This window comes from Anser anser (genome assembly GCF_964211835.1).
Source record: "Anser anser genome assembly, chromosome: 14".
NCBI lineage: Eukaryota > Metazoa > Chordata > Aves > Anseriformes > Anatidae > Anser > Anser anser.
The window spans coordinates 17,995,282-18,020,276 of NC_139735.1; the positions used below are offsets into that span (position 1 = coordinate 17,995,282).

General features: G+C 38.7%; 1 protein-coding gene across 11 annotated transcripts in view; it reads left to right on the top strand.

Moving 5' to 3' along the window:
- LOC310881225 (uncharacterized protein) overlaps positions 1-24,995 on the top strand; it is a gene marked incomplete at its 5' end in the record, with an annotated part of 330,228 nt that overhangs the window by 10,590 nt on the left and 294,643 nt on the right. Inside the window, one exon of one of the 11 annotated variants that reach the window (XR_014572219.1) lies at positions 13,140-13,284. The exons of 5 other annotated variants lie outside the window; for them this stretch is intronic. Of the gene's footprint in view, positions 1-13,139; positions 13,285-20,697; positions 21,417-21,943; positions 21,964-24,995 lie in introns of those variants that run through there. 5 more of the 11 variants (XR_014572220.1, XR_014572221.1, XR_014572222.1 and 2 more) reach the window with 5 other exon arrangements.

Genomic DNA, 24,995 nt, shown 5'->3' on the forward strand with positions numbered 1-24,995 from the left:
CCTCTTATGTTAATGAAGAGAATTTAAAATGTTAACAGGATAGCTAGATTTTCAAACTGGAACACTTCTTACTGTATACTTAAGTGAAACTGCCAAGTGAAGCAGACTATTGCATGGTTTTCCACCTTGATTGCAACGATAATGCACAAAACATAGTTTTGGGTAGGGATAATAGCAATCTGTTAGCTTTACTAGTGTATTTGAATATCATGTAATCCAAATGCTCCAAATGTCTCTTGCATTTAGCTAGTGTCTGATTTGTATGCTTGCTGATGTTTATTGTGATCTATGCAAGTTATTTTAAATCAATGAATTACAAAAACAATCTTATTTTCCCCAAAAGGTATTTAAGTTGAAAATTATTTAGAAAATTTCTTTGCTGTTTGACACTCCTCTTCCCCAGCCTTGAAGACACTCAACAGACATCATGAAGAAGTAGTATGTACAAGCTGTCCTTGCAGAAAATGGTGTGGGATATGAAATTTTGGGGGCTGTTGTGGGAAATTGGTAACTACCAGCAGTCCTCAGCTCTTCATTGTTACAACTTCTCTGCCCTTAATTTTTAGCTAGATATTTCCTCTCAATTTGAGAAGATTCAGGATTACTTCTCTAGGAAGAGCATCATCAGCTGGTTTCAGAACACAAAGTGATTCCTTGAATAGACTGGGGAAGCTGAGACTAGAGACTTGTAATTACTAATAAGGCTGCAAAGGTGTGCATGTTTATTTTTATTCACTCTGTGACGAGTAGTCTATGGACAGTGTGTTTTGTTCACAGAGAACTATTTGAATATTTTAGTCATTACAAGACAGTATGACATCAATTTTTTTTGGTTTGTTTGCAGACAAAATCTTTCAAGTGGCTATGTGGATGCTGTACTGTTGATCTTGGCCTACTGGTAACAGGCTGATTGTTCTGGACTAGCCGTGATCACCAATTTGTGGATACTATTGGTTATATCTTAATATAATAGAAATATGTGGTTTGTTGTCTTATACTGGCCCACAGAGAGCTCTTGTATTTTATGGCCTAATATATCTACTGAGATTTTTGTGGTATTAACTGAGATTGAAGCATCTCCAGTGGCTCAAGTTGGTTCAAATCCAGAAATTCTTACTGACAACGTTAACTGGCATGTAATTGCTAAATTACAGTATTTCTTGTAGCTCTGTGAGTCAAGGCCTCTCAAAATAACAATTTTTACACATTGCTCGTCTTTTGACCTGCCCAGCATTTGCTGGGGTTTACAGATTTTTGAACCAATTTTTTTTTTAGAAAGCCAAACACAGTGCTTCTCAGTAAGAGAAGGATTTACAACAAGTGGCAGAACTAAATTGTGGTTTCCAAATATGATGGGTTATTACTGAGATGATGATTAGTTTGTAATCTCAAGTAGCGATAGTTCATTACCTAGGTTGCTAAGATGGTATCTATGGTAAGAAGGTAATACAGTACATTTATTTTTTGTTGGGAAACAGAACAGTTAAACAGTCATAAACATCTGCTCGTGCTCCAAAACCAAACACGCACCCCAAAAAAGCCCCCAAAACAACAAAACCACTGTACCAATGCAGCCCATGAGGATTACCAGTGTAAAGAAGCAAATGGTTTGGATGTGAATGCAACTAACTGCCAGTATCTCCTATAAAGAGTGGACGAGTATTGTTGTCTCTTCTTATACAAAGCTTTCAGAACTAGCATGTAATCGATTGCTTTTTTTGTCTTAGGTCTAAAAGCACTTCAGATGTATTACAGGATGAACCCAAGAACCCTTGAGGGGTGAACAACAGTTGCTTGTGTCTTTGAACACTGAAGTATATATTTTTGGCATTGTGTGTCTAAAAATGCATAATAAACATCTATCAGTTTTCAGAAAAAGCCAGCAGGATTCTCTCAGTAAATGCTGCAGACATTGTTAAAAGCAGAAAATTTGCCAGTCTTTAAGGTTCATGAGTGCAAAAACCACCACCACAACAACAACAAAAAAATCAAGAGAAGATCATAGTAGAAATGTGAAAATAGTTCCTTGCACTCTTGATGTTCTTATTTCTTTACAGAATACTTGTTTTTTCTTTACTCAGAAATCTTGTCTCAGACCAAACTCTGAATACAAAAAACTTTTTGAACAATCAATTTACATGAATAATAAGTTGCCAGCACTAGACAGCATTTCCTTTTGAGACTAAAGTAACTCAGGAAGCTGATAATTTGCTATCTGTGTTTTGCAGTCTATTACGTAAATCAGCCTCAAGACCAAATACACCAAAACTGGCAAATGTACTTGTTGGTTTATTTGTTTAAAGTTTCTGGGAAGGCTAGAACTAGTCAGCAGTGAAATGAAAATGAAGGAAGAGTTCACATGGCTTCCATAGCAGGTAAATCACCGCTCCTTAAGCTTATTAGTGCTCTTTGTTTCTGGACTTGTTCAAAGATGTTGAATTCTGAAAAGGATTTGATGGCATTTATTACCACAGGCAAGAATATTGGGTCTTCTGATAGGTGTGTTTGTCCTTAGAGAATGAACCTTTTATGATTAATTACCAGCCAATAGAAAGGAAAATGGTCATTTTTCACTTTTCAGGAAGCTTATGAGCAAAGTCCAGCAGAGTTGTATGGTGCATGTATATTTGAGATGATCATAAATGATCTGGAAACAGAAGTGAATAATGGGCTGGTAAATTTGCAACCAATTCATAGTTTTCTTCATGATGATAAAAACAAGTTTTGACTGCAAACTGTTGTTTTGACAAAGTAGCAGATGAGTTTGCATTGATAAATGAACCAGGAGCAGGATGAAGGGAGGGCATGAATGATAATCCCAAATTTGTAAATAGAAAATGCTAAATTTGCTGAGTTTGGAAAGGAAAAACTTAGGCTAATCTGTCTGAGAAAGGTCCATTGAAAATTAAGCAGTACTCACAGCATACAGAATATTGGGAATAATTTGAGAAAGAATTGAGAACTAAATTGTAAATGTTAGTGTAACATTGAATAAATTAATCTACTGCCCGTATCTTTGAACGCTGAGACCCATAATAATACAGACTCCATCTTGACAAAGGCAGAGTGCAACTAGAAAGGATGCAGAGCATAGGAATTGGTTACAGTATGGAAAAGCTTTGCTATGAGCAGAAAATAAATAATAAACAACTACTATGGTTTGATTAAAAGCAAATAAAATCCACAAGTCCACAAAATCCTGACAGGAGGAAGAATGTGCCTGAGGAACAGTATTCACTGTTTTTCATGGGACACCAATGAATTTGTTTGCTGGGATATTGAAACTAAGGGAAGTACTCTCTAAATAGAACATAGAGTTGTGGAATTGCTGGTAACTTGACATGAGGTTTAGAGTTTGTGGAATAGTGTCTTTTTCTTTGGGCTTGTGACTTTCTTAGTGCAAAAGAGTCTTAATTTATTTTAGTGTTGAACTAACAGTGGAAGTTCAACCGCTTAGGTACTCTCAATCCTACAAATATACATGCACCATATTATTGTTCCCTTTTTATGAAAAAGTGAGAAATTGAGATACTCTTAACTGATAGAGGTCCTCCAAATGTGTATGGAAACATCAGACAGACTACTCGATTTTTTTTTTATCTGAAAGAGATTGTAACATGGATTTATTTTAAGAGTCCCCAAATATTTTATTTAAGGCTTTTTTAACAGCCAAGTGTTGTGTTCCACTGTTACATCACAGCCAAAGGCTGGTGCCTTGCACCATCATCCTTACCTGTAACCACCTTCCTGGACGGGCATCACCTCCCTTCTTTCTGTTGCTGTCCTGTGATTTCTGTAACTTGTCGTGCTTGTGTCTGAGGTTAGGTCCCATCAGAGAATGATGGCATGCCTTCTACTACTTTGGTGTGGGGAAGTAAATTTGAGGAATTTTAGTCAATTGTGCAATGAATTTGAACTTCAGTATTCCTATCAGTTAAAGGGAGACATTGAGCAGTATGTTCTGAAATAATTGTGTTTTTCCTATGAGAAAGTTTAAGTAAGTTAGGATAAAAATGCAAAAACTTAAACTGCCTGACATTTTCTATTCTTCATACTAGGAAAAGACTTGGCAAATAGGGTAGAAGCTATTTTCCAGGCTTTGTCTATTCCTAGTTTGTGTGATGTTGTTTTTACTTTTTAGAAGGATGACAGTAGTGCAATTGTGATAATAAAATGTTTCTGTCTATCCAAAACTGGGCCCAAATCAATTACACAGTAGTGAAACTGAGCTATCAAATTTGCAGGGTTGCTGAGATTTGCTGTCAACTTTGGTTTTACCTAAATTGCAGAGAGGTCCTGTACTGTCTCTGACAGGTTAAAAGTAGGTGGTTTAACAGGCTTGTTGGATCTGCCAGTGCCAATGGGATGGGTCAGTAAGGCACGAGAAGAGCTAACAGAGCTTCAGGTTACATGAATGCTCATTACAAGTCTAAAATGATTTCACTCCCAGGGACGCACTGGTGTTGGGACCAAGGTAGGCAGTGTGTTAACTCGGCTAGTTACTTACAAAGGCTAATGACACAGTTAAGGACTGAATGACGCTCCCCTCTAGTGGGATGTAATGACAATTACTGAGTAACTGAATCCAAAATCTGCCTCTCCCTTTTGATTTTGAGCCCACATATCCACCAGCAAGCTGGGAAGAGGAAGCTTGTTTAGTCTTTCCTTCTCTTGGTGGAGAGTGGTTGCTGTGCTCCTCGCTTCCAGCACTACAGAACCTTATATAAGATGATTTGACCTTTTCTGCCACCTTGAAGCCATTAGTTATGTTTCAGTCCAACAGATTTGTTAAGAAAAAAGTATTAGGATGCAGCGTCATTGAATTCAGTAATGTCTTTACAAAAAAAAAAAAGTGCCTTTAAATAAACCTTATGTGAATATAACTTGAAAGACCAATTGATAGCTCAGGGACCTGAAAATGTTTGAAAAGAGTTCCCTGAAAACAATACCTTATGCTTACCTTATGGGGATTGTTTATTCCATGCTTGGTTGATGAACCCAAAGAGACAGAGTAGACAAGTGTCCTTGGTTTTGAGTGGCAAATCATAGATGGATCATGTAGTACACAGTAAAAATTGCTGAAAATGTTGCCTACTGAAGGCATCCCCCCACAGAAATATAACAGTGGCACCATCATTCAGTGGAATTCATTTATTGTTTTTGTCACAAAGATTAGGAAAAGAAAAATTGAAATATTGGGTTAGGTTTCCCATATTTCACTCACCTCGGTTCAGAACTGACCGTTCTCTACACCCATAGGACCTAATCCTTAGGCCAGTGTTTTATACTAAATAGCATCTTGGTTTCACTACAGAGTAATAGTTATGGCTTAAGCTATTTCCTTCTAACTCTAGTTCCATCCAACCTCAAGAGCTGTTAACTAAGATATAGTAATGAATAATGAATTCCATGGTCAAGTTATTTTAAGCTTTTTGATTGAGAAATGTAACTGCTTAACAGTTCTAATGCAAATTCCTTTTTATTCCCTTTAACTTTAAAGGGCTGGGAGTATGTGTCCATGCTTTTTCAATCTCATGTTTTGGCTGTTGTCCCTAGTTGCATATGAGTGGCTTCTTGGCCTAGCTTTAGCACTAGCATGGCAAGTGAGCTTGGAAAGCAGATTCAACTCAAACCTATTATTCTTCCTGACATTTTGGATTCAAGTGATAGTGGAACAGTATCTTTAAGGGTTAGATCCAATGAGAGCCTTTTCATGGAAGGGAAAGTCTCCAAGCCAGCCCCATATCTTGCTGAACCCCGTACTCCAATAATTCTTGCTGCTGTTTCTCTCAAAAGTGGAGCTCTGTCACACTCTGAAAATTGGCACATAAATCATCAGAATATATAGAAGATTAATTCATGTCAGACTACAATATCTAGCTCTTTATGTGCCCTGGTAAGCAGTGATACATGGGTTTTAAGAGAAAACAGTTTGCTTCCTGTTTATTAGTTTTTTCAAGGTAAGAGGGTCTACTAGTTGATTGTAATTGCCATTGTGCTTTACCAACTAAGTGAATTAAGTAGTTCAGACAAATGAGTTGAGTAGTTCAGGTAGTAGTTTTAACAAGCAAGAGATAAATATCTTTTTGCTTACCATAGATTTAGAGGGCTGCAACTTGCAAGTCAGTGTCCCTGCTATTGTGGGAACCCAGTGGTTAGTACATGGCCTGTAACATGAAGCATTAGGACATTTCACTTCCTATGCGGGGCTGCATCCTTTTCAAAAGCTGTTTTAGGAGCACATGGACTGATTTTCACAAGGAGAGAGCTATAATTAAAGGACAGTCTGCTTCCCTGATGGACAATTTTGGTTTAGTAGAGGAGATCTTTAGATAACCTAATGAGGAGAATTTTGTTCTTGCAGTGGGAAACCATAGCAACCTGCCACTTTAGAATGCATGGTATATAATCTATCTGTCCTTCAGACAGTATTTTGCAGTCCAGAAATAGTCATCGTTTCTTCATGTGTGAATGTAAAATGTCAGACAAAGCTGGAGTGACAGCGTGGTCTCTGAGGCAAACATGAGCCCTGTTGTGCTGTTCAGGTGGTGCTGCCCATTTGGAAAGCAGATCCCAGAGGGGGGCAAAGGTAGTATGTTACTTTTTAGTTTTGTTTTTAAATAAACAGCTTGTAGAGGCCCTCTGAAAATTGGTGATGGGAAGAGCTTGCTGCAGTCCCCTTAGCGCCAACCTTACCCTGCCCAGAAGCCCATATGTGTCCCTACTTATTTTTGGCACAGTTGTATTAAATTACAGTATTTGGGATTAAAAGCTTTTTGGTCATTGGTCTTTTTCACATTACTTTGCTCAGGCTCAAATAACCATAAAAGTAGTCAGTAATTATATAGTGGGGATAAGTGCCCTGCAACTCGCTCACAGCTGGACAAAGCTGCTGGCGGTGCTCGATAAAAATGCACCAATGATTTTATTTATTTATTTATTTTATATTGGAAATGTCTTAGCAATCTCACTGACTTCTCTCTGCGTAGCCTTCCCCCTTACAAGTTCTAAGGCAAAGCTGAATTCTGTAGAAAGCAGCACTGAAAACAAAGCTCTTAAAATTTAGCTTGTGAGTCTTACAGTCTGCTGCCTGTTTTAGAGACTGGGCTACCAGTTTGAAAGGGATGATTTACTCGGCTTTCATGTGAAGTGGCCTGAATGGGTAGGGCATTGATATAGGAAAAAATGGCAAATATTTTGTGATATTACTAAGGATTGATTTAGACTTACCACCCTGTATTTCTAGTTTGCCATCTTTAAATATTAGCATGACTCCAGCTTGTTTAGGAGTGCTTAGAAATCCACCTTCATATCATGGAATGCTCTATACAAATGTATGTTTTGTGGAACTGAGTCATTTCAAGTGGTTTGTCTATAAATCAAATTTTAACACACGATTTTTTTTGTGGTTAAAATGCAATATGATTTTGATAGCACTGCCATCTACTCTCACTTAAAAAGGGAGAGCAAAGCAGTATTTCATCAGTGTTTCTGTTGTTGATTGTTATGCTTTTTCTGTGTCAGAGTGGGCTGAGTCTATTAGATTTCTTCTGCTCCTGTAAATTGAATTGGCTCCTTATTGTTTGTGATGCATCAATTTCTTTAAAATTATGGACAACCAATTCTTCCTCGTAATTTATCCCTCTACTTCTCTGCTTTTTCTGACTTAAAAGATCTTAGTCATCTGAATCTGAGCTGTTTTCAGCTTGGATTTTTGTTGTTGTTGTTGTTCCATTGTGTATATGGTACTTGCATTTGTGTATAAACAGATTCAGCACTTTGTCAGGTGCTTGTGATCACTTGTGTCTAACCAAATGCTGTGGGCTTCTTATTTTGTTTTTGTTTTAGTGCACTGGCAGCCTTTTCTCCCTGTTTTGTTCATAGATCTAATAGAAAACTACCTTGTTGTGAGAGGATACTTCAAGTTGAAATGAAGTATAAAGGACAGTGTGTATGCTCAGATCGTTAATATCAAAACTACTGATAAAAGTAATTGTGTGGAAAACCACGGTCTTACAAGAAAGAGAATGTCAGATTCAGATTTCTCCCGAATGAGGGCAGTAGTGGCACATGATTTTTATAGTCCTTGTTCATTTTTAATGTAACACTCATTAAAGACTGTGAGCTTTGGTATATTTATATTAGGTGTTTCAGTGAATGTGTTGTAGAATTACTTTTTTAAATTGAGAACTGAGAAATACCAGGAAAGACTGTGAAGGGAGATATTTTTATAAAAAGGAGTTTCAACTTAACCTCCCACTAGAATGATTTTCAAGTTCTGAACAGAAGCAAGACGACTTGCTGAAGGGAAGAAAATGCTATCACTTGACAAGCAGAGTTGGCAAATCTGCCTTTAAAGTTTGCTGTGTTTTCAGGAGATGGTCAGGTTTTACAGTGATGAAACTTTTTGCTTAACGACTGTTTTCCATGCATGTTGTTTAACTTTACTGCCTAGTTCAGTACCTGCCAACTCTGTTTGTATGTACTTAAATAGCATACTGCTAGTTATTACATCTTCATGTGGCTGCCTTGCAGCAGCACTTATGGAGGTATTAGATGAATACCTACCCCTTCCCATGCCTTAACAGACCTGTTGTGTTTCCTTAATTGGCTTTCAGTACTGAACAGGGAGAGATTTTTGAGAGATCTGTTCATATAGGTGTATTAATGAGTGATATCTTCAGAAGTGTAAAATCCCTATCAATTAAGGACCTCTTGATTTGGCATCTAGTGACCTGATTTTTGCAGCAGTTACTACAGCAGTTGAGATCATAACTATGCAGGTATCTTGTGGAGATGGCAGAAGGATTAGCCTAGTGGGATGAGTAATAGAACTACAGAATGAATTATGTAACTGGGTATTATGGTTTCAAGAAACTTGTTATGATGTGTTTTTAACTATATCTGCCCATGTTTAGTGAAACTTGTTGTGCTTGTGCTCCACTGAGTCTGGAAACCCTGCAGTTACAAACCAGTAGTCACGTGTAAGAGCGCATTATGTTTTTTCTACAAAAGACTCCACAGATCTATTGAATGACATGGAAAGAGCAACTCCTGTGCAAGCACATCTACTGCTGAATTGTCACTGGTGGGCATTTATATTTGTGTGCCTGCTGACACCACTACAGAGCTGTGAGAGTTTCCTGACTGCTTGGCTGACACCATGTGAAAGATGTCTGGTCCCTGGGTGAGGAGACGTGGTGAGCTAGAGTTACAGGCTGCGGGTTGCCAGGGAGCACGAACCGCAGCTGTCAGCAGTAACTGGTAGGCAGGGCTTTTAGTCCCGGGTGGGGGGAAAAAACTAACACAATAAAAAAGCAAAACAACAAAACACCAAGTGTATTAGTTTTGCTTGTACACAATTTAATTCTTTTTCTAGTTGAATTTTCTGTTGTTGGGTTTATCTGCTGATATGATAAAGAAGACTCAGCATATCATGGAATAGTACTTGCTGCTTTCTATGTATTGTAAGCGATGGAACGGATGGATCTTAGATTTAGAAATCTAAATTAAATCTGCATAAAACCAGGCTGACAATTGTAACAACATGCTTTCCTGTGTGCATAGGCAGCAAACATTTGACGGGATAAGGAAAATGGGAGGTTGCCTGTAATCTGTTAGAGGGCCATGTGCAGGCTATGTGTTGTGCTGCAATGTGTGGCTACTGCCTTTACAGTGTGTGGAAGGAGAAAGAGGAGAAAGTTAGCTGTTTTTATTGCACTTTGCACTCCTGTGTGGGAATTTATTCTCAGTACAAATATACCCTATGTTTTGAAGCTGCCATTCTGGCACCTGTATGTCTCCAGACAGGTTGGACCTTCTCCTTATGAGAAATGCGTGGGTTATAGCAACGCTGCCACTCATTCCTTATTGGGCCGAAAATAGTGTGGGAGGCACAGTCTGCCCCATGCGCACCGCACACCGGCTTGTGCCTCTTGGCTGCACATCCATGCAGGCTCGTGCAGCGGGTTGGAGACTGGAATATGGAAACCCCTTCTTGGAAAGAGAGCGGGAAGAGACAGACTTTCCCTCTGCTCAGTTCTACTGAGCTCTGTGGATTCGTTAACTCTTCCACCTGTAATTACAAAGGCAAAGAAAACAGAAAAAAACCAGAAGACCTGAACTGATTAATTAAGTATTTGCTCTTGCCTTACCGTGTGCTTGTTACGTTGTAATGCATTGTGGTTTGAGGCTAAAACTGTGAAATACAACTTATCCCAAGCTTCGGGAAGCAGTTCCTAGTCTGCCTTTACACCAGACTACCAGCTGATCTGCATCTAGCGTGTGTGCAGGTCCGAGGAACTGCAGCAGACATGGAGAAATTAGGAAGGCTCGATTCTTGGCTGTGCTTTTCTTGGGCATCTTTGAGCTACACCCTCCCTTGTTTTTAAATTTAAATTTAAAGCCGGGTAGCGCTTTGGTTGCTGATCTTCTATTCAACATTTATCAAGAAGTTTGTGAATGTCTCATGCCCAGTAAGCCTCGCACCACATTCTGTGTCCTGCAGGGGTTTGTAGGAGGGGAGCCTGTACTTTGGACATAAAACTCCCATGGCATTATTTGAATTTTTGGTAAAATTATTTGAATTTGAAGGTAAAATTCCCATGGCAATATTTATTGCAACAAAATTAAGGTTGCTTCTATTACTTTTGTATGTGTCATTTCTCCCTTTTTAATTCATTCTTTGCTTCCTGTAAACCAGCTTACACGTTATGCATGTAGAAGCTATTTTCCTCATGTTTCCATTCAAAATATCTTAAAATACATGGCAATCAGTGCTACTCAAGAAAACTGTTGTGTTTGTGTTCCCAGACATCTTGGAAGGTTAAAAACCTGTAGCTGGCTCAAAGGTGATAGCATTTACTGTAATGGATTGCACAGAAAATTAATAGGAAAGAATTATTGTTGGCAAATGTTCTTTCTAGGTAATGTCAGATTACTGTATGTATGACCGATGCTTTTTGTATTGTCTGGTGAGGGCAGAATGTATGGTTTATTCAGTTACTCTGTGTGCTCTTCCATTCTCTTTCAGAGTTACACGCATCTGAGTTTCCGCATTTCTAGCCTATGCTGCTTTTGCATCTGACTTCATTTAATTGTGGCATGGGACATGGTTTGTGTTGAAAGTGGAAAGCTTGTAGAGGCTGTCTTCATGATCATTGCCATGACATAAAAGGCTTGAGGCCTGCAGCAAGTTCAAAGAAGTTTGTGATTTTCTTCACTTGTGTGCACCCACTGACTGTTCCAGTTCCTACTGGGGGAAAAAATAATTCAGGAAATGTGTTTTCAGCTTATTTTGAAGAAGACAGCACTAATTTTGTTAGAAAGTATTCAAAAACTCCTGAAGAGAAGGAAAGGCAACATCAACATCTACTATGACAAATTGGGTAGCAGCTAATGTCTAAGGAGTAAGTGGAAAGCAATCAGACGAATAACTAGCCAACCGAAATAGTCTCAGGGCTTTTAGTGAGCATGATCCAGCTGTGTTTTTTTTGTTTTTTGTTTTTTTTTTTTTAAATTGCTGCTTGTTTGCTAAGTAGCAACATGCCAGTACACTGGCAGTACTGGCACACAGTTTGCAACAGCATAAGTTGGCCATGAATAGTGGAGAATTTACCCAAGTAAACCATTTTGGACACTTGCATTCATTTCTTCTCTGTGAAGATGTTAGGAACATCCCAGGAGCCAGCCTGGATCTTTATAACGCTTAGGTCTGTGATCCAATCCTTCTTCTAATAGTACCTGTGGTCATCACTGTACCAGGCATTGACTAGAGAATAATGCAAGAATTCACATCTGGAATAGCTGATAATTAGTCAAAAATTGACTATGGCTGAATTAAAATGGTGGTTTTTTTTTGGTTTTTTTTTTGGTGACTCCTTAAATACTCATTCAGTATGTTTCATCAGAAACATGGTTTGTATTTCTTTGGTAAAAGTGATGTTTCTACTTCTACTCAGCAATCCCTGTGCCTGTACCCTAGTTTTTGATTTTTCATAATTAATGAGGACATGAGTCACTCTCATGACTCATCTGAAACAGCACTGAAAGCCAGTAGATTGCATCAAGTACTCCAGAGAACTACTCCACTATAACTTATTGCAGCATTTAATTTGGAAATACAAGACTACTCTTGATGGGCAGAATAAAGGGATTTAGAAAGGAAGATGTAGAGTCTCTCTCTTCCCCCTTCCCCCCCCCCCCGCCCCCAAACAAACTCTTAGGACAAAGAACTGCTGGTATGTTGAGGAAGTCTGAAACGGTATACCCGTTATAGGAATTTATAGGAATTTCATAGGAATTTATTTATATTTCATTTATAGGAATTATAGGAATTTCATGTACTGGATGGTCCCCTACATAATCTTATGTAAATAATCAGGTAATAAAAATAATATTTTAAGGGGAAAAAACTGACAGTGATCACTGTGTGATGCATATATGCAAACCAAATACTGTATACATACCTTTTAAGCAGTAAATGCATGTTTGTGTGTGTGTTTTAATGGAAATATGAATCTCAATAAAAGGCAGCCATCTTTGAATGGGGAAGAAAATGTAAGCCATGAGTTACTTTACACGTAAGCCAGGAAAAGAGAACAGCTTTTGCAGCAGGCCATCCAGAATTACTTTAGCTTTTAAGGTCAGTGTAGTGGAAATGTTTATCTTCCCATTCATAATGCGCTTCTGTTTATAGAAAATAACTTAATTGGATGCATAATTATTTTCAGAAACCTCTGAAACAAACCAGTAAATGTGAGCTATCCTCCTGTAAGCCCAGTCTGCACTTAGTTTCCGTGAGTGCTTCGCTCAAGTTCTCACCCCCAGACTGTGTGTCTTGGGGTGCTCTTCCATATGGAAATAATTGGATGATTCTGTGAATTCTTTAGGGCAATCACGTGGTCAGTGCAGAATCATTCTGTGTGCTGAGGACTTATTCTTCCAGATGTGTGCTGCTGAGCATTTACAACTGCAGCTGAAGTCACCATGCATCCAGCAGGTCTGAGACTTCGGCTGTGAGGCCACTCAATCTTTTGCTGAAATCGGTGAAAAGGCTGGCAGCAGTGGGAGTTGGGCTGAGGACAAAGTCTTTTGAGGCAAAAGTCAAAGCGTAGGAATATCACGAACTGCTGGACTCCTGCCCAGCTCCAATGCTGGCTCTTTCCCAGGGTTGGACTGTGCCTGCCTGCCCTCTGTGCCTCTGCTGCTTTGCTTTGTTTCCTTGAACAATCATTTCAGTACTTTCAAATAGAACTTCTGAGAGCTCCCTCTGGCTCAGGCTCTGTAAGTGCATGGGTTGCAGTGTTCTGTTTGTGTCTTTTTGATGATATTCTGTGAAGAATGATAGAACTTAAGCGTGCTGTTTGGTTTAAGAACAGTTTGTAGACTTCATAGCGCTTTTCCTGAGAGACAGGAACAGACAGGCTCTTGCTATGAAGTGGGTGAATATGTAAGAACATGGGAACAAGTGCAAAAAGTGCAAAGCTGCGTCCCTCTGCAGTTATTCCAGGTCTCCTTTCAATGCCCTGTTATGCCGTCTGCATTTGAGCCAGGCTTTTTGGTTAGTATTCAGAAGAAGTAATTTCAGGAGATGATCCTGAGAGACCTCTCCTCAGTACTCTTGGACAGACTTCTGAGTAGATGAATCCTCTTCAGCCTATTTTGAATGCAAAGCAGTAGAGCAAGGGTTTTCAATGCAGAAGCAGTCAGAAAACATTCCTGTGCAACTGTGGATTTCTTTTAAACAGAAAACAGCTCCTGTCTCATACCCCAGGGAGGTGAGATGCAGTTGGGACCCCAGTTATTTGTAGGTGCTCACCTCTTAGAGTGTTTGTTAGGTTTACTTATTTTTATATTGTTTTACGAGTCAGTGGATTACTGCAATATTGGATCTGGATGCTTCCTGAGCTGCAAGCCATCCCAGCTCTATAACTTTGCACCAGAAGTGAAAGGATATTTGGCGAGTCTGAACTGTCAGTCAGTCAGTCAGAGTTCCTTCTGCTTATTTTGTGATGTTTAAATTTTTAAATCTATTCTCTTGATATTTTGTGAGCTAACAGAAATAAATCTTCTCTCCTGTATATTCAAACAGCAACTGCCAGGCTCTCATTTTTCACCCTTTAGTGTGAAAATACATTATGCTGAAGTGTGTGCGCTGAATTACTAGGCAGCTGTGCAGAGTCATGCTAACAGGAGGGTCTTGAGCTACTTGAATGAAATAGGGGTATTCTTCTGAAGCTGTATGGAATAGCAACATCAAAAAAAAATCTGCATTTGTGAACCTAAGTGCATAACTGCTGAGAAGGAGCTGATTAAGAAGCTTTTGATGAAGTGAAGTCTTCAGGATATGGCAGTTTCAGTGAAAGCTTGAACTGAAGAGGTCCGAGATGATGTTTCTGGTCAGAACTTGAGACCCCTGTGATCAGAACCAAATTCCAGTACTGGTTTTTAAATGATTTAACTTCCACAATGTTAAGTTTGTTGGCCAAATATAGATGTTAAAAACTCTACCCTGTGCCTGCAATGCGCTGTGTGGATATTAAGAGGTGTAAGGCAGTAGTGCCTGCTGGCACTTCAGCACCTAATGTTGGATCCTTCCCTGGAGTCCCAGAGCAAATTTGGGAGGTGTGTTATCACTCTGTTCTTCATCTCTCTTCCTGATAAGCTCCTTGATTGCTAGAAGCAAATGTAAGTAAGAACTAGTGCTGCTTTAAAGCATTAAATGCCAGTAGGCTTTTCCCTAGTTCTGATTGTGTACTCAACTAAATAAGGGATCCCCCAACAAAAAGTTTTCCTTGTGGACGCTTCATTATGGGCTTTGCTTCTAGATCTTCTGAAATTCTTTCACCTTAGGGATAATATATCTGCAAAATAAACAATGCTCAGAAGCTTATTAAAGGAGTGTATAATTTTTTTTTTCTTTCCTGAAGTTATTCAAAGTGCCTGTATTCCTTGTTCTGCTCTGTTGAGCATTTTTCAGTCTGGAAGCATGATTAAAGCTATTAGAAGAAATTGCAATACAACTGACCCTCGCTGAGGTGAGAGCAGGGTTAACAGGGTAGTAAATGGCTGGGAGAAGTCTGAAAATAGTACTTGTACTCAAGGGTACTACAGGTCAACTGAGATAGGGTTACTGTTTATTTGGCCTATAAAAAAGCACAAGTAAAATGGTCTGATCTAAACACTGTCATGGCATAACCATAGGTTAATCAAATACTGTTTTGAGTTTACACTGGACTTTGAACGTGTATGAATTTACTAAACTCACCACCATCAGTCAATAAATCACATTAACTCTGCCTTTAACTTCTCTTGACAATGTACAGGATCTTAATATTCAGATGTATTACCCTGCAGTATTTTGAACTTTGCCCAAATTCATTTAATCAATATTCTTCTAATCTACAGAAAATGATGTTTTAATATGCTGGCTTCTTCTCTCCAGTATTAGAGTGGGAAACAAATTTGACCTGTATTTCAGAAACCATAGGGTAAGACAAAGGATTATTTTAAGGCTTCTAATAGCTTCTGTTTAAAATCAGAATATGATGCCAAACGGCATCTTTTGTCATTTGCTGCCAAATATCATTTTCTTCATTGAATTAGGATCCACTCAAGTGGCATGAAAGCGAGATGGAGAATCAGCCTACCACTGTTGCACAGAAGCTTTCAAGGGTACTTGGAAGACTGAGATCAATACAAACATTTACCAAAATATCAAATTAAAAATAGGGATCATCTTGCTAACTTAAAAGAAACTATCTGCAGTAGTGATTCCTGTTCCACAGTGGAATGAGAAGTTCAGGTCACATATCTTCTGGTGAAATGTTTGTGTTTTGGCTTTTGAAAAATCGATTTGATTGTGGAATAATCGCCCGTGTTTATAAATATAATAATATAGATTGGAGAGCTGGGTACAAATGCAACTTATTTTCTTTATTTACAACAAAGGTAAAGACATGAAACTGCTTTAGAAATTCTATACAGATACACTAAAAACTCCCCAAATTAACTTTGCATTTAGTAACATCAAATATTCTATTGGTGCATACACATAAAACAGATTCTTTAATGAATGGTGTCATATTCTGTGCAAATCCTTTGTAGGGGATGAAAAATATTTCTCTAAGGTGTAGAAATCCATAAAGCAATCAGCCTAATTGCAGACAAGGGATGTGTATGCCCGGAGAGCTGGCCATTAAAAGTACAGAGTGCTCCTGAAGTGTGTGACAACTCACAGCCAGGGAAAGTAGGGAGGCTACCACACTTAGGGCAAAGCAGCTTTTGTTTTGTACAGTTGTGCTTGATGGGACTTGGGATCCCTGCTACTGACGTGCACTGCCTGAGGAGCTGTCCTGGCTCCATCTGCTTGGGTGGGGTGGGAAGGTCCAAGTGAGGCCACCCTGGCATCTCTCTCCAACTGAACATCTGAGTGAAAACTGGGCGGTGTGTAATGCTGCCAGCAGTGACCACTGCTGTCTGGTGCTGAATGAAAGAACCATGTCTTATTTTGAGATATAGTCAGCTGAGCAGTACGTGTACTCCAAGGGAGTTTGAAAGTTTACCATTTTGGAGGGTGCGGGTCAGAATGCCTTGTGAACTTCATGTTCATTTGAAAGTTGTCTTCTGCTGTGTGGGAAGTACAGCACTTGACACTCATACTCTTTTATCAGGGGAGTGTCTCCATTACTGGTGCATGGGGTTGTCAGACTTGAGTGCTGGAAACAGAGGAGCTCGTTCCAAAGCCTGAAATGGTGGTGTGTTCAGTTCATGGTGCAAAATGCGTTATCTTCTAGAAGGACAGAATTCCTTTCTTCCAAAAGGTGACTGTCCTTTTAAGAGCTATGAAAATGATGCATATTGAGTTCTTACAAGGCATGAAATTTTAAAATATTATCTACTTGATCAACTAGCTCTGCTTGCTGGTAAGTAAAAATGGCTTACAGCTTGTTTCCAGAAAATTGCATAAACTTCTGCTCATAGCTGTGCTAAGTGGAGAAGGCACACTAGCACCTGTAGTCATGTATTGTGAAAGACTGTGGACTGGGAAACGGATTCAGAAGAGAGGGAAGACTTTCGGTAAGAGCAATTATCCCCTGGGACCTTCACATTGCCGTGCAGTCTTCTATTTTCGTCGAACTCCAGTGTCACCATAAAGATTTTACGGTCCTCGAAATAAAAAAGAACTCATTTCTTAATGGTATTGACAATTAAGAGCAAGATAATCCCAAATAGGACTTCGTACCCCATCTCATACATAACACTTGTACTATATTTGGATTGCAGTTTCCCCTCTCTTTTGTTCCCCAAACTTCATCTAGCCTGAACAGCCTACAGATACCCCTAAGCATGGCTAAAACTCAAGTGAAAAGAGAGAAGTCATTCCATAAAAAGCTGGTGTTGAAATCAGGTATTTGCTTTCTCTGCATTATCTCCTAACAGCACACAGTTCACAAGCCTCTTTCAACTTTTCTTAAGTCTGAAGGCTTAAACGATTATTCTGCCTGTTCCCTTCATTTCTGATTTCAATATTTGTACTTTTGTTCTTCCTTCTTTTGTGAAGAGCTGTATGGTTTACCAAATGACTGTTCCATTGTCCATTTGTGAATCAGTATTAGAAACAATATTTGGAAAAATATTTATAGGTTTAATGTACAAGCAAATTAGAAAGTAACTTCTAGTGTTAGTTCAAACTGAACTACATTATTCAAAAATTGTTAGTTTGCCAGGTGATAGATAATTTTGATCAGGGAAAAAGGAATTTAACTTTTGGATTAGACTTCACAATTTCTCATCACTGAAAAGGACAGTAAACCTGGAATTTCTTTGGCTTTCCTGGGTATACAAATGTGAAATATCACATATGAATGTATTTGCAGTGAGATGGCTTGCTGGGTTCTCATTTGCTTTCAAATTGACATGCCAGTTTCTTCCCTAGTATGATAGTTCTCTTTTGATTTGTATGGCTACTTCAGTTATGCTCTGCATCTTCACCCCCAACCCCAAACTCTATTATGTGATGAGTGTAGCATCAGCAGTACATAGATAAAATGCCAAGGAAAAATGAGCATGTGACATTTTTCTTATTTATTCATTTAGAGACTACTGATAATTAAATTTCAGGTCAAGTTTCGTTTCCTACTCAAGCTGCATACAGTAGTATTAAGTGTTTCCATTCTCCAATACTCCTTTATTTTATTAACTATCTGTTTAGAGTAGTTTTTTGGAAAACACTTTATCTTAATAAGAAGAACCTATCAAGCAAGAAAGCCGGCAGACTGCACATTATCACACACTCTATACAGGAGTTTATCATTTTGCTGCCACTACTGCATTCCACACTGCTGATGGTGGAAAATTGGTTGTTTGTAGTGGTTGATTTTGACTGACAAAGGCAGAGAGGGACCAGTGGCCTGTCACAAAATGACAAGATTAGAACCAACTGACTAGACACCCAACAGGTTAAAAAGCTTTTGGGAGAGATGTGCTGCACACTGGCACCTCTGATCAGCATTAGCAGTCTGTCTGTTGCAGAGACTCTTTAATGCCATTTGCATTGATGATGGTATAATTGACATGGCTCCCCAGGGAGCTGTAGGGATTGTAGGAAGCACAAATCTCAGGAAAAGTCATTTGTTCTTCGGGCTCTTATAGTCTGAGGTGGTATTGGTAGTAGGACTTGTTGTATGGTATCATTCTAATAATAAAGGGCCATCAGGATTATGGCTCTTTCCAAGATCCCAGCAGTATTTTTGTTAAATCTAATTGAACATTAACTTGCTAATTAGTATGAATGCTTTGTTCTATTGGGAAATTGACTGCATAGTTTTGTTTTGAATGGCTTTTCCAGAAGACATAGTATAATAAACTTTTACAATAAAATTAATAACTTATAAAGGGTTTCATTATTTCAGTAGTAAAAGTAGTAAGATGTGTGATAAATTCCATGTTTACTTTCTAGAGCTTTGAAGTCTAGGTGGTAAGACAAGTGTACAAATCGATGCCTAGTAACTACAGAAATAAGTAACTCAAAATATTACAGGGGGTTTGGGAAAGAATTAGAAATAAGAAGGCTCTTGGGACCAATGCATAATCAGAAACTAAGGAAAGGTTCTGTATATTATAATGTGGTTAGGAGGTATGTTCTTGAAACTGCTGGTAATTGCAATGGAAGGTAAAACTCCTTCGCTGTAGAACTTAGTACATGAGACTGTATCAGTAAGCACTTCTTTTTCAGGCTTGTGTCTCTTCTGCTGAAGATAGCTGAGGGAGCACAAGTTGGTTGCTTACCTACAGGCTGAATGTACAGTTTGTATACATGTATATGCATTTTGTGAGAAGTTGATAATGAAAAAGTTATCAGCAAGAATAGGAGGAATGCTGACCTAGTAAATTTGTGGAATGTAAGCATGAGTGTCTTTGGAAATGTGAGTTTTCATTTGACTTCAGTAAAAGATATTGAATGAAATTTTGCTTTGATAACTAAGTGCAAATTTGCAGTAATTTTGCTGAAAGCTGAACTGAATCAACAGCAAAAATTACACTAGATTATGTCAGTTCAGGTTTATCCTTTTAATCTACAATTTAGGTGAAGATCATTAATCTGAAAGGAGGTACTTTTATGTTCAATGAAGCTGCTGAGGAGAGTATTGGGCCTGCTGGTAATCTTAGCACTCAAAAGTGAAAATGCGACAATAAATGACTTGGCATGTTTTGTTTCTACAGAGGTTGAAATGCAATTCCTTATCAGAGAAGTATCACTGTGGAAAAATTTCAGCTTTAAGGCTTATTAGTAAAAGAAGTTTGAAAACGGGTTTCTAATTATGTTTAGGAAGTATTTGTCTTAAGCATGCTCTAAGATATAAACCACATTAAAACACATTAAATTGTGGAAGGGAGAAAAGTTCTTTGACTTCTATGCATGTCTTCTTGAGATTTTAATGTCTTGAATTCCAAGCATTTTATGCTAATACAATCAGGTAATAAATTAGGCTTAAGTGGCTGTAGAGGAGAGATTGACAGAGCTTTTTTGAAAGTGTAAATGTATGAGGAAGTAGGAAGGCAACATTAGAGGAAGGTGAGAAGAAAAGCAGTGAAATTTGGACTAGCTTGTACTGAAGTGGATGTAGTTTAAGATGCAAAGAGACATGATGAATTCTCTCATAGAATTCTCTCATTTTTTAACAACCAGAAACACACAAAGAAACCAAAAAACAACCACTAGTGCCTTTTCACAGTTTTAAATATTGCACCCCATTTAAATAGCTTTTGCCATTTAGATAGTTTTGAACAACATTATCTGTCAGAATAGGTCAGACACTTGAGATTTGAAAAATTGTTTCTGCTTGGTTGCACTTAAAAATATGCAGATGCCAAAAACGATGTCTGCCTATAACATTTAATCTTTGGACTTCTGAATTCTGTACTAAATGAGGACACTCACAATAACCCAATGCAATGTACTTCCTTCCCCCCATTTTTGTTCAGGTAACTGCCAGCATTTGCAATTGCAGTTCTCTTCTCTCATCTTGCACTGCATTTTAAGCTACCGGTGCTGAAAGCAATGACCCTTAGACCACTGTTAATCATGACACATTTGCCAACAGGAGCATCTTTGTACTATGATCAAATCCTAGCTTTGGTAATTTCATTCTTCTTGCCTCAGGTATCCATATAATTTACGGGGTTGTTATTTTTTGTGTCTCTTCTTGTGTCTGTTGAACAGTTGCTATGTTCTACCCGAGCTGTAGAAGCGTTCCCAACATTTTTCACAGTAATTTGAAAGGTTATAAGTACTTTTAGGAATGTTTAGACTTGTTGTTCTGTAACCACCTAAGAAATTATTATTCAAAACGTAGCCTTCTCCCAAAGGGTGGGGGGAAGCTTTATATCTGATGTATCTTAAGCAAAGAAATAGCTTATCTATTTGCATTGTATAAAACAGCCCCATATTATTGAAGTTATGTCCTCGGTATTCCTGCATGCTATCATGAAAGAACAAATAAAAAGATTTTTCCTATGCAACACTGAAGAGAAGTTCTTTTTTCTTTTTTCTTTTTTTTTTTCTTTTTGTGTTCTTTGCATGGACAGCTGTTTTAAACTATCCCTGATCTTCAGTATCTTTGTAATAGGAACTGTCCTATGAAGGGTGGAGAGCGGGTGAACAAACCCCCCCACCCAAATAAGCCAACCAAACGTGCTTTCACTGCTTTCCTTGTATGCATGAGTAGGTCCTGCATGTTGGTGGTGTCAAGGGATAACTTCCTATCCATGTGCAATGCTGTTTTTTTTAATCTATTTTCTCCAGGAAAGAGGAAATTGTGAAGACATTTAAGGGAACATTTTCAGGCTTGGCCATTTAGTAGCCTGCTGACAAAACTGACTGTTTCCAGGCCAAGGATATTTTCTCCAGGATGGTATGTGTCTGCAGAGTAGGAATTTTGAGTTCTCAAGGGAATACTAAGTTAAAATGTAGTAAAGATGTGGGAGGTGTGCATGTACAACTGGTTGGACAGCCTTCAGAGACTTGACTTGAACTTTTTGGGTCCTTTTTGTCCACTAATACTTGGGAGAAGCTTGGATGAGTTTTGTCCTACCATGTGAGTTTTGTGTGTTCAATACGGTGTTTATCTGGTAACTGTGGTTCGGACAATTTTCTCAGAGAAAACTAGAGCACATCACTATTCTTGTGGCAATCGGGGAAAAAATGAAGTCTCATTACTTTAAATTAGAAAAAGGGCATAAAGCATTCACATTTTCTTTTATCCAAACTCCACGCTCCACGTAAGGAGCAGAGAATGTGAACTCTCAAATCCCAGCCTCTTTATTATTGATTAAGACAGGATGTTGTCATGTACTTAAAAGAGCAAGTCAATCTTCATCTCCGTAAATGAGGATCAGAGCTCCTAGCTGAACAGCTTACAGATTTACTTTAGCTGAAGTAATTTACTGTTACAGACAAATGTGAGAAAATGTTTGTTGTTCCTTTCTTGTGGTTACTGTTGCAGATCTTATTAGAAATCAGTTTTCTTTCTTTTTCTTTCTTTTTCTTTCTTTTTCTTTCTTTTTCTTTCTTTCTTTCTTTTTCTTTCTTTCTTTCTTTCTTTCTTTCTTTCTTTCTTTCTTTCTTTCTTTCTTTCTTTCTTTCTCTCTCTCTCTCTCTCTCTCTCTCTCTCCCTTCCTTCCTTCCTTCCTTCCTTCCTTCCTTCCTTCCTTCCTCCCTCCCTCCCTCCCTCCCTCCCTTCCTCCCTTCCTCCCTCCCTTCCTCCCTTCCTCCCTTCCTCCCTTCCTTCCTTCCAATTTGCTTTCAGCTCTTTTCCCCCATCAAACACAAGCCTAGGCAAGTTGCTTTCCAATTGATTTGCAAGAACCAGTAGATGAAAAATTCAATCATTTGGGATTTCTTTTTTTTTCATTTTTTTAAATTTATTGTTAGACAGCTGCAGTTAAACACTGTTTTAGATCTAGAAATGACATGATGCCTCTGTCCATGTTGCAAAATTAAGAATCAAGCTTTATTGGCCTTAGCAGTTGCAATTTTGACAATTTAGGACCAGTTACTGGTTTCTCTGGCTTCATACTAGGCATGCCTGTGCTGTGAAAGATCTTGGTTCCACTTCATGACTGAGCTGAAACAAAGTTTAATTTCCTTTTTTCTTTTTTTTTTTTTGTATACTTTCTCCTTGAGTTTTCCCCTTCACTTAATTTGTTTGTTCAAGGTGGTGATTAATTCAGAGAATAGCATTTCTCTTACATTGCACTTGTACAGCTTGTGTACAGAGGAGTTGGAGGGACCTAGGGGATTAAGCTTTGCCAGATAGTAGCTTTAAATCCAAGTATTTCTCTCAATTTAAAAGGACAGAAACATGCAAGGGCGTAAGTTCAGCACCTCTGTTGTTTTCAGTTCCAGCTCTACAGACAGGGACACTTACTCAGGGAACTCAATGCAGAGCTAGGAGCTTGTGTGTTCCTTGAGCTTTGACACTGACTCAGGGCAGCAGATCTTTTTGCTTAACTTCGGTTTCTTACTCAAACTATGAAGTCCCCTGCTCCATCTCATCTGTTATCTTCAGTGACAATTCTAGGCTTTTCAAGCACTCAAATTGTCAAGGGAGTGCTGGAGGCAGCACAACCTAAGTCTGTCCAGCCACAGGTCACTTGTGAAGAACTTTCTCACCAAGAGGGCAGTTAGGACATGGATAACAGCTCGCTCCTGTGTGTACACAAGCTGATGATCTGTTGTTGCATCCCCTAACAGTCTGTTGGCTGTTTGTGCATCAGCAACAAATCGCTGCTACTTCTGATACCAGAGGTGGAGCACGTGGGATGTCAAATACTGTACTGCTGAGCAGCAGTGCAGTCAGCGTAGGTGCCACTCAAACATGTCAGAAGTATGCGGCATGCTCTGGGAGCTGTGCTCTGGCTTGGTGATGTCTGCGAGGAGTAGCTGTTTCCCATGGAACAGCAGTTGCCTGCAGGCTGACCTGAAATCAGCAGAATTGATTGTGACTTATGGGCTTTCTGAATGCCTTCTATAAACTTAAGTTTGGCACCTGGTAGCTATTTCTGTCTTTGTCTTTGTGTCAGGGTTATTATTATAGTTGTATGATAGGCATGTCACTTCTTGGGAAGACAAACAAATCTGCTGTATTGCACTGGCAAATGGGCATGGTTAAAAGAAAGCTGGGCCTGGAATCTTCCCTGAAAGTTCACTTTCTTTTATAGCTTGGAAAAACAGAAATGCAATGAACAGAATACTACTAAGCCCCTTGGCAAAAATGCAGATGTTTTGACACTCGAATGCATGTCAATCCAGAGAGAGGGTCCTTTGTTGCCAAGTTTCTAATTATTCACAGAAAAGATAAAAGCTGAGCATGGCTTTCCCAAATGATTTCATATTATACTCTGAATTAAAAATACATTAAATAGAAGTGCTGATGCAGTAGAAAGGATCTTTATATCAGTACAAGGCCGTAGGATTGTCATGGTATTTTGATTAATAGAATCTGGGAAAACAGGTAGAATAGTTGTGAGGAAAATATACTGTAGAAAAGCAAACGATCTCTTGATGTCCATCATCTGTGCTCTGTCATAGAATGAGGGGCTTAATGCTGCTAACCTGCTCCCCTTTCTTCGAAGGTGAGGTAGGGTTTGATATCTGATACTTTGGAGTAATTAGTATTTGTAGCCAGGGCTACTCTGCAGTTTTAGCCGTGGAGCTGATGTCAGTTTGACCAAGAAACAGTGAATATAATTCGGATTTCTCAGACTGCAGTACCAGAAAGTATTCATTATGATCAAACCTGACACTGAGCACAAGTTCTGGTTGAGCATCATTTTAGAAAGACTTCTGCACCTTTTTGGCCTTGTTACAAATTATGCAGGTTGTCTAGAAGATGTGACTACAGAAGTGTCCTAAATAGCATGACTTTTTTTGCTGAATATGACAGATTACAATTTTCTTTAACATAGTGTAAGCTGAGGCATCTTGTCTCTGCCTAGGCAGCTTTTTCCATCATTATCCTAAGTAGCTTGTGAAATCAGTGTTGTTTTTTGAGCAAGGTAGCTGAAGAAGTCTGCTTTATTCACTGTGTGACTTGAAAAATGTTCCTTATCGAAAGCAATGCAATGACTGGATCTTCTGGCAGCCTCTCAAAGATGTGAGTGATGGGTGCATGTTTTTAAGCTGTTTTCCTGTTGGCCTGCAGGCTAACCACCTCCGTTTGTGTACTGTTGATGTGGTCATTCTGTAGAAATGTTGGGCTTCTGATTGTTCATTAGGCTGTGACATTTACAGCTATTTTATAACCACCCTTGGAAAACATGCCTAGTGTTCCATGTCTCTCGGAGATTAAGCACCTTATAAATTTTTTACCTGTTAATTTAGGTTTCTTTATCTAGGCACGCTTACTTCTGTGAAGGATAGAGTAACAGCCAATATTAATGCATTCCCTTTGCTTTGTGGTGGGGTCTGGCTATGACACTCATGTAGCATG